This window comes from Protopterus annectens, chromosome 7.part1 (assembly GCF_019279795.1).
Source record: "Protopterus annectens isolate FY-2018-M chromosome 7.part1, PAN1.0, whole genome shotgun sequence".
In the NCBI taxonomy this organism is placed as follows: Eukaryota; Metazoa; Chordata; order Ceratodontiformes; family Protopteridae; genus Protopterus; species Protopterus annectens.
In genome coordinates this window covers 524,033,218-524,049,463 of record NC_056740.1, presented here as the reverse complement: position 1 = coordinate 524,049,463, position 16,246 = coordinate 524,033,218, and the positions used below count along the sequence as shown (strand labels likewise).

General features: G+C 38.8%; 1 protein-coding gene across 4 annotated transcripts in view; it reads left to right on the top strand.

Moving 5' to 3' along the window:
• The window catches only part of CCPG1 (cell cycle progression 1), a 1,059,961-nt gene that overhangs the window by 753,098 nt on the left and 290,617 nt on the right, over nucleotides 1-16,246 (top strand). The window lies entirely within an intron of this gene.

The following is a 16,246-nucleotide window of genomic DNA, read 5'->3' as shown; positions in this document are numbered from 1 at the left end:
TTTCATCGTTTTCCTGCACTATACAAAAACGTTATATACATTGCTCAAGCCCTGCCTTTCCTTAAATGTCACTATTCCTGTACATTATTCTGCATGTATTGTTCACACCAATTTCAGATTCTATGTAATTTACTTTTTCCCTTTTCTAAAGATCCCACCTCCATTTTTTTCATCTTTTACATTATTTAATACTTCAGTTATGGGTGGTTTAGAATTTGATTTCCATTTTCTGTTAATTGCTAATTTGGCAGCCAGTGGCATTAAACTTGGCAAGGTGTTACTGTTTTTAAGCAATTCAGATCCTCTATCCCAGCTCAAAAGAGACATTTCCTTAGTTGCTATCATTTATTTGCTCCCCGAAAATTTCTGTCAAAGTACTCTGTATGGAATTTTTAAAATCTGTCAACTTACATTACATTCGCAAAAAACACGTTCCCATTTACTTCCCTCTTTCACATCACACCTTCAACAATTGCTGTCTACCAGAGAAGAAAAATTCTCTGAAGTCTGCTTCAGGTATAAAAATAACTCTGCAAACACTTACATGCAAACATCCTATATCTTCTGAACTTTGCATACATGGGAGCTGTAGAGATGTCTTCCTATAGTTCTGTTGTTTGTCTTTCCATTCTCTCTTCCCAATCTTTTCTGACTTCTTCTTATCATGAGTATTTATATGCCCTATTAATTATGACTTTTTAACAGCAGCTTCAGTTGTAGACTAGACTAAAAACTCTGCTATTGATGGTCTTTCACTTGGAACTTCCCTCATCCCTTTCTCTTTGCCTATACTCTTATTATGAATTCCTGAAAGGGAAGGCAGTCTCTAACCTGCAGTCCAGAACTCTGCTTGGCCTCATCCCATTTTATTACTTTTCACTGTATAATTATTTGCTCCCAGTACCTTGGTTCCTTTGGTAATTTTCTGCAATAAATTCCAGCCCCCTGTTCCCGATTTTCTGTGCGACTGCTTGCTGTCGTCATTATTGATAAAAATCTCCTTTCTTCAGTTTCATGTTGCTTAGTCAGTTAGGCTTTGAATTTTGTCTCCGTTTTATTTCTGTAACTGTAACAGTCTAACAAAAGCAAACAGAGCTTTTCTCCCTGGGCCTTCGCTGAAAATGGTTATTACCCATTCGGACTTTCCATTAAACAAAGACAAATGAATAAATAATTCATCTAGATCTTCAGATACTCTGTGGTGAGACCTGAAAAAAGTAGCTTCCTAGAATTGTAATGAAATACAGGTGATAAAGTCCATTTCCCCTCAGGTGGATCCTACATTTTGTCCTCCTTTTGGTCTTTCTCAGCTAGAACACTAGAGAACCTCAGGTGCTACTTTGCATTACCAAATACAACCCATTTCTTTATTGTCTAGAGTGAAACTGTCACATTGTCTGTTTCTTCAGGCATTTGAATTATAAAACTCTGGTAGTCAGTGGTACACTTTGGTGCTTTGCAGTAGGGTTCACCAAGTAGCAGTCAGAGCACTGCGATTTCTGCTTTACCTGTTACTCTATATAAGGCCAGACTGCTCTGTAGTCCTGGTGAAGTTTTGCGCATCCTTTCTGTTAAGGACTGTGGACAGGTCCTTGCACAACATTCACGGTCTTGCACCAGCATGTACTATTCTTTTCACACGTCTGGACCCTTGTAAATAGCACTTATACTGTTGCTGCACATTGTACTCCGCTGCAACCCAGTGGTTGTTATTACATGACTTCAAAATGTGCCAGATTTAGAGAGAGACTTGTTTTGGCTTTTTAGCAGTATCATTGGAAAACAATGCCGTTCATGAAATTTTTTGTTGATCAGGTTACTTTCCTTGGTAATAATTTTTCAGGAGAGACCCGAGATTATATTCGTACTAGTATGTAGTTAAATTCTATGTGCCCTTATTTAAATTTTGCTCTTTTACACTTCGGGTTGTATCCCTTCACTGTTTGTCTTTTCTTTCCTCTTTACTCAAACCACCCATTCCGATTGTCCATTATACTGTGTACTTCATTACTGTTACTGATTTATTGCTGTCTTGACACATTTTGCTTGCATTCAGATTCAGAAGTACTTTATTGATCCCACAGAAAATTGCTTATGTTAAAACTGCACAGATAAACAGACACAATGTAGACCAAACACACATATGCTATTGTTACCCCACATATGTAACAGCAACACCTGACATAAGTGCATCGTTGACCATAGCCAATGCATTATATAAGTTTGATACCACATGTAGTAGTGACGTGAAAGGGGGGAGCCTTTCGTGTTAATTACCACTCACACTAGGATATGGGGTATTGTACATTATGATACTTTAAGGTATAGCATATTGCACAAAGGATGATTGCATTGATGATTAATATTGCACTGAAAAAAGAGAGATGAAAAGGTAAGATAAAGATAAAAAATAAATTCATAATACGTGTGAACTTTGTTGTCTACTATAATTTATATTTGTCTGAGCTGAAACTGAAATAGGTCCATTTGGATCAGCACTATTCCCTAGTTATCAAATTGAATAAATAAATAAAATGAGGGGAGATTTTTCCAAGGCACCGTGGAAATTCCCAAAAAGTGGGGCTTGTATAGAAATGTTAAATAACACATTAGTTATGGTTGTGGCAGAAGGGATGAGGCGTGTTAAAGGTTTGTGTGACTGCACTGTTCCATGTATAACGTACGCAAATAGATGTGCATATGTAAAAGGGGACATGGTTCAGCTTCTCATGTGATGGATAGTACTTTAAATGTATGACATCCCCTCTATGCTGCAGTATTTCCATGAACTTAATTACTTGTAAATTCATGTGTCCGTGGATAGATTTGTACTGTAAAATGTCAGTCAGAACTGAGAGGACAAACTCTACTGCCCCTTCAGAAAGTCACCTTTTTCTTTTTGAACAGACTGCTGAGAAAGATGTCACCCATATTGGCCTTCTTAATGTCTTAAATGTTCTTGGTTGAGGGTTATGCTGCCCTCACTTTCCCCCACCTCGCCAGTTTTTGCAGTGACTCTGCAGCATGGTAGTAGCCACATAATAAAACTGTCTTATCATATTTTTCCTGTCTTCACACTCCCACTGTTTGACAGGTCAGTCAAGGATAGTCTTTGCATCTCGAGCATAGGAAACATTTATTGGTGGTTCTTTGCTCTGGTGATTTATTTTCCATTTTCCATTGCAGTGAGTATAGTGGGGGGTTTTTGGAAGCTACCTTGCATGCGTATACCATTACATGCCCTTGTTGTCATGCACTTCATTATAAATGTGCCTAGCAACTGAGCCTTGCCAGTTCTTTTCTGTCATTCTCAGAATTTGGTCTTCGTCTTGATTCCTGTTAAAAAAGAAGAAAAGTGCCAGTGTTCAGTGCCTAATAGGAAATGTAAATGTCTGTATGGCTGACAAATAAGCCTAGACCCATGCTGCTGCTGTTTTTATTGCTGAGGAGAGGAGCATGCTGTGACTTATTGCAGTAATTGCCAGCATTTCAACCCAGCCATCTCCACACAGGAGGGAGAATCTTTTGGCATGTCTCGTTCTCTTGTGGATAGCAGCAGCTGAAGCTACATACTGTCCCAGGTTCCCTTTAGAAATCCAGGTTAAGTGAAAGGTCATGCAGTCTTACAGGTAACAAATGTTTTTGAAATGGTCCTTCAGTCTCTTTTTTTTACTCATCCTTGAATAATTAATAATAATAATAATAATAATAATAATAAAAATAGTAATACCATTTGTTAACAAGGTAGGCCCACTGGACACACAGTCCCTTTTCAGGAGCAATCTAGGGACATGTCAAATTTATGTGACTTGCTCAAGGTCACACAATAGGGAGTCAAACCCTGTACAACAGGAACTATATTTATTTTTATTTTACATTTATTTTCCAGGAAAGTCCAACTAGGCAATTATCCATTTCAGCGGAGGCCTGGGGAGAAAAGCTATACATAAGACATTTAAATATTGACAGAAGCGTAACAGTTTATACAGTGGTAAAACGTGTAGAAGAAGAAGCACCATATTTCTGGCAGTAAGATGTGTAAACAGCTCCACTTATAAGAGTTTTAAACATGATCGGAAGCGTAACAATTTATGTAATGGTAATACATATGGAGGAAATATTAACAGAGAATACATATAGAGCAAAATGCGACAGTGAATCTCAAGTATTTATGATGTCATGCAGGGTTAGGTAAAGTAACTTGTATTAGTGTATCAGTGTTTGTGTATAAAGGAGAAAGAAGGGTAGGAGTAAAGGAGATAGGAGGTAGGGGAGGGTTTAAGGAGTAGTTGTAGATGATTGTTGAAAAGAGAATTGTTCTACTTTATAGGGAGATATAAATAGTAAGAATTAGTGTTTAACTTGGACTGTTTCAGGTGCAAATGCAAGTCTTAAGCCAGTGACGTTTGAGAGATTTTTTTTAAAGTGAACAATATTGGGTGTGGATCTTATATTTTTAGGAAGTGAGTTTCAGATTTTGGCTACGTAGGTAGAATAGAGAGAGTCCCCTGCGGTGTTCTTAGTTTGGTTACTTTTACTAGAGATTTTTTTGTTGGAACAGAAGTCACGATGATTGGAATAGGGTTGTCGTATATTTTGGAGAGCTGGTATTTTTTCCTCCTAGTTTGTGGGCAATTTTCAGTTGATTGTAGGATAGTATGTGGGAAACTCTAACCAGGAAAGTTGTCTTAGTGCTTGACCGCGATGTGATCTTTGTGGTGACTCAGTGGTGACTCAGTGGCAAATTTTGCAATTTTATAATAACATGTTTCAAGTTTTCCTAAGTCTGTTTCTTGAGGTTAAGTACAGGACAGACATAGAGGAACATAGAGAGAAGATGGTTCCTTGCAATTGCTATCTTAGTACTGTTAGGAATTGCTTATTTTCATATAGGCTTCCTAATTTTTTATGTACTTTCTTTATTGTTTGTGCTATGTGGAGGTCAGATCTGAGGTTATTATTGATAATGACATCTAGGAGTTGTGTGCTTTACAGGATTAATAATTATATTACCTGAGGCAGAAATATGGAAGGTGGCAGGAGGAGTAGTGGTTCTAGTTGTATGGAAGAGCATGAGTTTGGTTTTACCTAGGGTTGAGTAGAAGTTGAGAGTCAGAGAGCCAAGCTTTAATTGCAGAAAAAGACTTTTGTTTTGTATGTTGTAGTTCTGTAGTGTGGGCAGTACAAGATGATTGTAGAATAATCTGCATTTTGGACTAGGGAAGCAAGGAATCTGGCTGTGTTGAGATTATTTGTGAAAATGCTAGAGAGAAGAGGACTGAGAATGGAGCCCTGTGGTACACCAGGTGTGACTGGGAGCAGAGGTGAGAGGTCTGCTGCGATTTTACTGCTTGCTGGCAACCTGTTAGATCACTTTGAAACCATGTGAGGGTGGGGGAACGGAGGTTTAATTTTGAAATTTCAGTTAGAAGTTTATGGTGAGAAACTGTTTCGAAGGCTTTGGACATATCTGAAAAAGACAGGTGAAACTATTTTTTCCTTCATTCCTGTACTGATTGATGGTATTAATGAAACTCAAGAAAGCAGTTGTGGTAATGTGGTTGGGTCTAAATCCGTGTTGAGTGTTGGTTAAGAGGGAATTGGTTAAAAGGTAGTGTATGAGTTGAGAATGAATGGATCTTTCAAGAATTTTTGAAAGTGGGGATAGCTGACCAAAAGTTTTGTGGGTTTCTTTGATGCTTCATTTGTATATTCGTATAAAACTTTTTGTCTCTACTCTGGTTTGTTGTTTAGCTTTGTTTCTAAGTTCTTGAAAAATGCTCACAGCCTTAACCATCTGCAGTAACTACTAGAGTTAGTGAGGGCTTATGCCCATCTACTGATGTTTGGCATATGATAGCGGTCCAAGAGGATGGGCATCCCTGATTCCCTCCATAAAGTTGCATTCCAGCCTATTGCTTGTTTTTTTGTTGGATAAAGGTCTACTCTAGGAAGCATAAGGGTCTTCTCCTGGCTCAGTAGGATCTAATGGCTCAGGTTGAAGGTAATCACTGGGTCTTTCCATATCAGAGCTTATGAGTCAGGATGCAAACTTCAAACCGATACCAAAGTTATGGGTGGGACAGACTTTCTACAGGTGGGGACTGCAGTCATGAGCGTGGGACAGACTACTGTAGCTGGAAGCTGCAGTTGTAGGTGTGGGAATGCACCTTGGGTGGCATTGTTTGATACCAGCACCTATCCTGGTACACACTTCTCTTGACTCATAATGGTCTTATGTGTTTTACTTGAGTGCCAGACCCCTTTTGTCCAACAAAGTTGTGCACCCATTGCATGCTGTTTGATTGACTTACATTTTTTTACCGAGTAGTGTCTGACTGGGCCAGGAGCCCATTTTCAGTGGAGACCCGGAGAGAAAAGCCCCAACAAGTAAATTAACAGAAATAACAGCAGAAAAAATACAACACAGTATTACATACATAGTACAAATACAGAAATATTCTAGTAAAAGTTACAAGAAGCTAGTTCACAATATTCAGGTGATCATGATAACAAGAATAAGTGACCCCCCCCCCCCCCACCAAAGTAGTTAGGTTAGAAGAAGAGAAACAGACAAATAATAACATGTTGGCTCATAGGAAAGTATAAGTTGTTATATATATACAAAGTTGATGTAGCCAGAGTAATAGAACATCAAGCGGGTGTAATTAGCCTGGAACATTGCAGGAACTTAGCCAGTGATTACTGATTCCCCACACAAGACATATAATGAGCTTGCTTTTTCTTATGATCCCTGCCACTGAGTAATCTGTATAGAGGCTGTCATTTTTGAGTCTGGTAATGACAGTGACTCCGCTTCAGGCTGCAGATTCCCTCCCCCTCCAAATGATCCATCACTTTGGCAAACTTTAAGGTTCCTAAAGTTCTGTATGGAGTGGCCTGTGATCGCATTCCTCCTCCCTAGAAATGTACTAATGGTCATCTTGGAGAAGAGGAGGTGGAGGCACCTTTACTCTTCCTCCTTTTGAAGCCAGTCATATAAGATGTAGTAAGAGAAGCATGGAATTACCCCCCCCCCAAGAAAGTAGGTGGTCTGTTTGTTTAGTTTGCTGTGCTTTGTTGACCTTACTGGTCCTCGGTTTTCAGGAGATTATTAAGGTGCTGTTCATACTGAATAGGGGAAATTTGGCCAGGGCATTTGAGAATTGATAAATGTCATAGGATAATTTTTTGTCCAGCTGAATTACTACCAGCTTGGGTAAATGAAACCTCAGTTTAGCATCTCATCCAAAGGCTGGCACATTAGTGCAGCATACCCCCTATGCTGCTGTGCTTTGTCAGTACTGGGAAATTAATTAAAGCACCTGGGTTGGGAATAGAACCCACAGCCTTCTGATCTTATAGCACCAAAGTTGAGTGTGCTACCTGTTAAGCCGCTGACACTGCTGTATAAGTTCCTGCTGAGTGGAGTTCAACACCACTGCCCAGTCTTCCTTGAGCCGATTCCTTTGTGATATCTTCAGTCAAGCACAGGTACCAAAAGTTTGGAACATTTTTCCACTTTATCATCAGGAAAGGATTTTAAAGGCTTGCACAGGATTATTAAGAGAGTTTTAGGTCTTTGCCATATTGTGGCTATGAGCCTTCAGCTTGTTTCTCTTCTATCTGGATTCTACTCTTGTTTAGAGAATTAGACACTGGACATGCTTTCATCTTTCCCTGATTCTGGACTCATGGAAGAAGTGGTTAGGACTCTGTGATTTCCATGTACTTAGCTGCAGTTGTGACTGTGCTAATATAGTTAGTTAAGGCCACACATTTTGTCATGTGGTTGCATAGGATATTCAGGTTATCTTTGTATCTGTTTATGGAGGAGTTCAAAAATTCAGTCCTGGATACCCATTTCAGGGGAGAAATTTTAAGATAGCCTTCTTAGGACCTGGTAAAAACACATCTTTAAAAAAGTAGGCCTTCACAGCTTTGAAGGACGTTTGACACTCATTTTTGTCTCTCTCTCTGTTTCTTCCCTCTGGTCCAAACATTTCCAAAAGAAACTGCAGCCTGCTGACAGGCAAAATAAGGCACTTAAGCAGCTCATAGCTTTTTCTCATCACTTGTTGACTGAGTTACTTAGTGTCCTAAATATTGTAGATGTTCTTTGTGGTGCATTGCTGCAGTCATCACTGTTGGATACTGTGTCACAGGCCAAGATGTAAAGTCTAGCTTGAATTTAACACTCATCTCCTATGTCCAGACTGATGATACCTTACTTTGGATATCTTCTTGTACCTGGTATAATGAGTGGTGTTTGCCCACACCATCTTTATTTCTTTCTTGCTGTGTTCAAGAATGCTAATAAAAATAACCATTGTTATTGTCAGTCCAGGTCTGTGACCAAAGAGTAGATAAATACCCTGTTTGTGATGCTTCTATTCTTGCCAATAGTTGGCATTATGCTTTCGCTAGCTTATTGTATTGTATTGTGCTTCCTAACATGGAGGTTTATATTCATGCCTGCCTTCTAAGAGAGTCAATAGATGTGCTGGTAAACTCCAGATCCCACATAAATACTTTTCATGGTAAGTGAATTTACTATCTAGGTCTAGAACACAATGTTAGTATGTAGTTTTTCAGAGATATATACCCAAGATCCTTAAGTTGAGACAAGATATCCCTCAGACTTAGGTGACCAAGGAAAGGCTTTGGCCATCTTAGAAAAAACATACTACATCAATGGAGTAGCATCAAATTGGTGGATCAGACATCCCCCTCAGAAAAACAAAAAGGATAGAGGAGTGAAGCCTGAAGGTGACAGCTGCCTAGACTTTGGAATCCAATCATTCACTGGAGAACCCTGGGTCCAAGGATGTTTCTTACATGGAGGTACCAAGAAGCTCCCAGCACTGATGTCTGCAGCAGGTAAAGGCTCTGGTGATGCTAATTTAGAAGTCACCATGCTGTCAGCACTCTCCAAATCTTTGCAGACAATACCACATTCATGTGGTACATCTGTAGGTCAAAAGGGGACCCACTCCTGCATACTCTGCAGATGACCTCTGCAGGCACAGTAGGTGGCCCAAGAGTTGGGTCTGACCGTTGGGTCGGCCCATATTCCTTCTAAAGAAAATGCCATGGCAGCTAGTCTGAGCACATCCCAGTTAGACAGATACCTACAAATGGATGTAGAACAGGGAAGCCTTCCTGCCTCTGGTCAAGAGGTGGGGTGGGCTACAGGACTTTCAAGATGGCTGCACACTAAGCAGCTGTTTTATTAGAATTCTTCCAGTGTTAAATCTGCAAAATTGTTACAAAAGTAAGTCAAAGTTATCAATTTGTGTGAAATTCAGTTACTGTCTAATAATTACAGTGCCCTGATGTCAGCAAATTAGAAATGATGGGAAAAGTAATGGAAAATCAAGCAGAATAGTAGTAGTACTAGCTGGGAAGAACCTTTCAGCTGTTCAGCAAAAAAAGCAGTTCAAGTTTCAGGTTTATAATATGGCTTCCAGTAACTTAGAGGAAAAATAAACTAAATTAACTCACAGGTGTTTTAAGTGCAATGTTGTACGACTAAATTCAAATGACAATAGGCTGGAAAATACAGAACATGTTTTAAGTAGCTGTTCAGATGATAAAAACTGCAAAAATCAAACATTGAATGAAAGACTGACTAAACTTAAGGCTTTTTAAGAAGCGCTGTTTTAAAAAATGTGTACTCAGAAGACAAAGCTTTCAGTGATAACCTGGGATTTTCTGCTGTAGCAAGGAAGCTGAAAGGAAAAAACTGCATTACATTTATGAAAGTACAGGTGAGCAACTTGATTGGTGTTCCACAGTGGGGTTTGTTAATTGAGAGAGTCATCATGTGCATGCAACAAATCTGCTCATTAGGAGGCAGCCAAGACTTGTATTAATAAAGATGCAGTCATACCAGCAGAAAGAGCTGTTCCTGACAAAACTGTGGAAGAAGGAGAAAAATATTAAAAACTGGGTACACCAGAGTGGTTGTGGAAAATGATTATTCACTGTATACCAGTCAGAAGAGAAACAAGTTGATCCTAGCATTCGGTGGATATTGAGAGGCAGGTGTGAGATTGAAGTTGCCATGCCCAGCTGCCTTCAGAATATTTTACTATCAAAGACATTTCTTTGTGCAGAACAGGCTAAGGAGGAGATAGAAAAGTTTAGCCAACAAAGAATATCAGCCAGCAAGCTTGAAGAGGCCTCTACTTCTCAATCTTCTGATATTAACAAAGCCCTTAGAGAGACTTTGCCAGTGAAAACTTTTCCATTAGACCAAATAAAAATGTTTCAATACAGAAAAAGGATGACTAGAAGAATCAGGAGTATATTGGACTGGAACCAAAGAACATCCTTCTCCAAGGATGGTGCCACAATACAAACAAAAAATGATTGACTTTAACAAATAGTTTAGCTTGTGGTGTCTGTCAGTCCAAGGGGATCCAATATCTATCAGCCTTGTAAGACGTGGCTGACAGGCATCTGTCAGTCCAAGGGGATCCAATATCTGTCAGCCTTGTAAAACATGATTGACAGGCCATGCTGCTTTGCTAGAGAGGGTCTATATTATATCCTCGAACGCTTAAAAAAGCGAACGCTGATTGAGCAAACTTATTTTCGCGAAACTGCAAAATATCGAAGCAGCAGAAACTCGAATTTTTTGCTAGGGAAAGAATTTGGTTGTCCGTTTCTGTTGCTTCGGTATTTTCAGTGTTATGGTGGAAAGTTAACGGTCGGATTCAGGTAAGTGTGCGATTTTGTGGATGTGAGTGTTAGGGTGAGTTAGGGTTAGGGCTCAGGTTAGGTTGTGTGCGATTGAGTGGACATGAGGGTTAGGGCGGATTTAAGTGAGTTAGGGTTAGGGAGCAAGTGAGGTGAGTGTGCGATAGTGACGGACCTTAGGGTTAGGGTTTGGGTTAAGGTAAGTGGGTAGTTAGTGGTGTGTGCATAGTTTAGTGTAGGGTTAGGTATCAGATTTTAGGTGTATGTGTGTGGATTTCTGTTTGTTTGGTGTGCTTGTGTTGTGTGTATGTGTTTTGGATCAGCGATTTTTTTTTTTTTTTCCCTGGGAAAAAAATCGCTGAACTGACAGTTCGAGATTGTAAGCTTTCGCTTAAATTAGGTCGATCAATCAGCGTTCACTTTTTTAAGCATTCGATGATGTAATATAGACCCGCTAGAGATGGTCTGCACCTGTCTCCTCTAGGCTTTCGGATACTGGCAAAGGCATTAACCACTCCTATTGTGCTTTTTTTAGGCAGTGTCAAAATAACCAACCCCCAACATTACATAACCCTCTCCAGATAAATTCAGGGTACTGTTGCTTAATGCTAGGAGTCTAAACAAGAAACTACACTCCCTGGAAGCACTCCTCACTTTGGAAGATGCTGACATTTATGCAACTTACCAAGACCTGGTTCAAAAGCATTTAAACCATATGTTGCACATTTTCATGACAGTTGCTAAATTCTGTCATATAGGAGTTTAGGGCGTGTTTTTACAAAGCTGCCAATACTTTGTTATATGTAACCTAATTTAGAATTCCATGTTTATTGTGCATTTGTTTATCCTTTGTTGGGAGTTGCATGATTATACATGAACATTTTTGTTATCATTTTTGTTGTTTATATTTATTAGAGTACTGCCAATATATATTAGTTATTTATTATTTTATGCATGCGATTTGTACTTGTATATGGTTTTTGCTCAATGTTCTTTTTCGATGCACTGTTTCTTTAATTAGAACTTTGTGTTCTGCCAGGAAGTGATGTCATTTGGGAGAGAGATTTTCGGTGTTTTTAGTGTTTAAACTCTGCTTTAATGTTCAGTTCTTGTTTGATAAAGTCTCCTGAATTGTATTATTGGAGACAAAAGCGCTTATCAGTATTCACCAATGTGAAATAATAATTGTTTTTATTCTAATAAAAGACTGTTTTTACCATTCTGCGTTGGTGTATACTTGCCAGTGGACTGCATTCCGTTTTTTGGATTTACTTGTTGGTTTCTTTTCTATCGCGTATTAGGGTTGCCACCTTTTAACAAAGGGCAAAGTGGGACATGGGGGTGTGGTCAACAGGATAGAGGTGTGGCCAACATGACACTGACCACACCCCCACCACGACATCACCAGAGTTGTTAAAGGAGATGCAGTATTAGTTATGGATGCAACATTGTGACATTACAGCATACTGAAAACTCAAACCATTTAAATGAAGTGAACTATTACTGCAAACGCACACTAATCAGTTGTAACAATAAATAAACTTTAAAGGAATAAAAAACACACTACTCATTAAACAGACACTTGATTCATAAACCAACTATTACTATTCAGAAAGAAAACTTAAAAAAATCTACATACCACATACAAGCCAAGTATAAAATTAAGACTTTTTATTGTCAAAGCTAAAGCAAAGAAAAAACACAAAGCTATATACCCTAGTACTACATATGCACCCTAGCAAATTAATGCTAAACAAAGAAAAACACAAAATTACAAACTGCACCCTAGTACTTTATACTGCACACTAGTACACTAAATCACTTTTTTTTAAAAGTGTATTTTGAATTTGATTTTATGGCTTGAAGAAGGGCCCGATTTGAAACAATATTTGAGTAAAAGTCACAACATTTCATCCGGTAATTTACACTCATCATTAGTTCAGCTTTTAACAAGTCCACACTACATCAGTTTCGCACATCTGTCCATTTACCTTTCACCAATGAAAAAACTCTTTCTGCAAATGCGTTTGAGGGCGGTATAGATAAAACCCTAGCAATTACCGTATATAGTGTAGTCAGTTCAGGCCCTTCTTTGAAAAGCTTCAGCCACTTCTCTCCTGGGGTCAAGCTTGTGTTACATAACTGTTCGAGAGAGGGCCTAATTGCCAAGTAGTCCCTAAAAAGATAATCTTCATCTACATCCTGCAGACTCAGGGCAGTGGTCACATTAAGCAAATCACTGAAGGCAAAGGGCTCATGTAGAGATAATTTAGATAGTGTAAACAAGTAGTTGCTTTCAGTATAATCAAAGCACTGTTCCAGGTATTTCACTGCTGTCTCCAAGAACACAATGAAGTCTCTTTTGAGTTTGTTAGCAGAAGTGCTGTCTAATGTTCTCATAAGTTCCCTAAGCTTCCCTCCAAAGAAAGCACCTTCAGCTCTTGCCTGCAGTTTTTGCTTCAGAGAGACCATTACACAAAAAGTTTCCATGGCAGTAAGTGCTGATTTTTCTAATGTACTTATATGTTCATTAAAATCAACAAGAACAGCACAGAGAAAGTGCAAATAGTACTGGTGCAGCGTAGGCAATTCATTCTCACCATTAGCTGAAAAGTATTGCCATATCTGCCAAGGGGTCTCCTCTTCTCCCTGAGAGAGAAAATAGGACTGGAGCACTGGGAGATTTTTCACTACTCTTTCAATGGCTGGGAGTAGTGACAGCCACCTTGTTGGCACATGTCTTAACAGACTCTCAAATTCCATGCCACAAAACTCAAAGAAGTCTTTCAAGTCTCTGGTCCTTGTGGCCGAACCTAAGAAGTGGCTGAAAAGTCTCATTACAAATGCTTCCACGTCGTATGGGAGTTGTGCTGCAGCTTTTTTGGCTGCATTGTGAATGATATGGGCAACACAGTTAGCCTTCTGGAGTGATGGGCACTTTTCTTTTAATGTGGTGTGCACACCAGATTTCTTCCCATAGTTCACACTGGCATTATCAGCCCCATAAGCTGAAATACTGTTCCAGGGCAAGGAGTGTCTTTCCATAATGTTGGAAATTTGCTGTGAAATAGCCTGTGCCGATTCGTCAGGGTCTTCATAGAAGTCCAAAAGGCCATTCACCACCCCTTCTTCTTTAGAAAAATACCTCACAACAAGGGGAAATCATTTTATGTTCCCCTTGTTGGAAGCATCTGATGAAATTGCAAATGAAGTACCTGGTTTTTGAAGGTCATGCAGAAGGCATTCCAATGAGTGTGGTCCCAAAACATTTTCGACTATGGCTTCAGCCTTAGTTCTGCCACAAGATAGTTTCTTTGCAGTGTCCGAGTCACTGTACAACTGGCTGGCCAACTTTACTGCACAGTCTAAGCTGTTATACGAAATATTGTGCTTAACAGTATGGAAAACCTCAGAGGCTTCTGCTGCAATGATCCTAAGTTCTGGTCCCTCAAGGTTTGCGTTCCTTGCCCACTTTGTCATCAGGTGAGTGGATTTAGCTTGAAGAATGGCAGTCTTATGTTGTTCAGTTGCCTCATGTCGTGCGACATCATTTCTTCCACCATGGGTCACTAGAAATTCTCTTGCAGTACCTGCAGAATGCTTTGACATCATTGCATCTCTCGATCCAGTCAAATTCTGTTTTCCAAACGTCCTGCCACTTGCACATTCTCTTGCTGCTGGTTGACTGTGATGAAACTGCTGCTCTCTTCATGCTTGAATCTGTACTTACCTGATATGCAACATATTTACCAACACTGTGTTAGTAGGGTGTAGTAACATACTGCTGCACAGCAAAATGAACTGGCTTAAAAAACATTGGCACATGAAAGAACTGGCTCGAAAAACATTGGCACATGAAAGAACTGGCTTGAAAAACATTGGCATGCGAAAGAACTGGCTCTAAAAACATTGGCATGCGAAAGAACTGGCTTGAAAAACATTGGCACACGAAAGAACTGACTCGAAAAACATTGGCACATGAAAGAACTGGCTTGAAAAACATTGGCACATGAAAGAACTGGCTCAAAACATTGGCATGCGAAAGAACTGGCTCGAAAAACATTGGCATGCGAAAGAACTGGCTTGAAAAACATTGGCACATAAAAGAACTGGCTCAAAAAATATTGGCATGTGAAAGAACTGGCTTGAAAAACATTGGCATACGAAAGAACCGAGGAATGGAGCAAAAAAGAGTTATTACAAACAGTTTGGAAAAGGTCAAATAGTAAATGAGGTAATGTAGGTGGCATTTTGGCCATTGAAAACTAACATTAATACAGCTTGTAGAAAATTTTATTTATTTATTTACCTCACCCCACCCCTCAAGACAAAAAAAGTTAACCACATTCACTGAACCAAAAAACACTAAAATGAATGAGAATGCACAGTGGATACCATAGACCTGATTTAACTTTTGACCACAGCAGTTAAAAGAAATGTATGGCACTAATTTACACAGCGCAATGATCTATTAATGAACATGCCCAACAGCAGCACTGGTCTTAATCGGATTATAATGAAAACAGCACATAAGTATGTTGAAGACATAACTAAAACACAACATACAAACTTTGCTACTTATAAACTCAAACTACCCTGTAACAACGACATGGTTTAGCACAATCTCAAATACATTGCATTAACTTCTGAGCATAGATCCACAAAAAAAAAATAAACGGGAAAAAAGTCCATAAACATTTTAACTTTTAAAAATACTTCTTGCAAGAGAAGTAATATAAACTACAATGTACAGCAGACTCCATGGGCTCCTTTTACCTCAAAACATAGCAATTGAGAGTAATTTATCCAGCACAGCAATGCAATAAACAGGCCCAAGTTAAAGCAACACACCCATATTCACATTACAAGCAAAGCAGTACATTTTAACCTTATTAAAAATCATAATAAATTAAATGCACACATTTACAAGTATAAATGAAAACAATCTTGAAACAGCTTCGGCAAATTGGCAACATGTACCTACTAGAATAATAAATGAATTACATTAACTGTTAACATTCCCCCTCAAAAGGTAGACTTGTACCACATACACATGGACTTGCAAGAACTAACAGGAAAAATTACCTAAACAGTATATCGTAACTTCCTGAAAACAGCATTAAATTGCACACATTTCCATACAAAAAAGTGCAAACTATGCTCGAACATTTTCTATCTGCAAACAGACAATACCCACTAAACGCTACGACAATAGAAATGCATCACACTAAATTTATATTTCACTGCCCCCCAACAGAAATAACTTCTATACACAGTTCAGCCTTTTAAAAGTAATGCTTCCAAATCATACCCCCAAGAATAATAACAATTACATATACATTCAGGTTTTATATCTTTAAAAACTACTACTCAAAAATATCAAAATAACCACTGCACAGATTTAAATACTGCGTACTGCACCCACCATCTACCTCTAAACATTAAAAAAATTAAGCCACAATATATTCCCATTTTAAACTAGTACTCAAAAATCTCAAAATAACCACTGCACAGATGTAAATACTGCATATTACATCCCCAT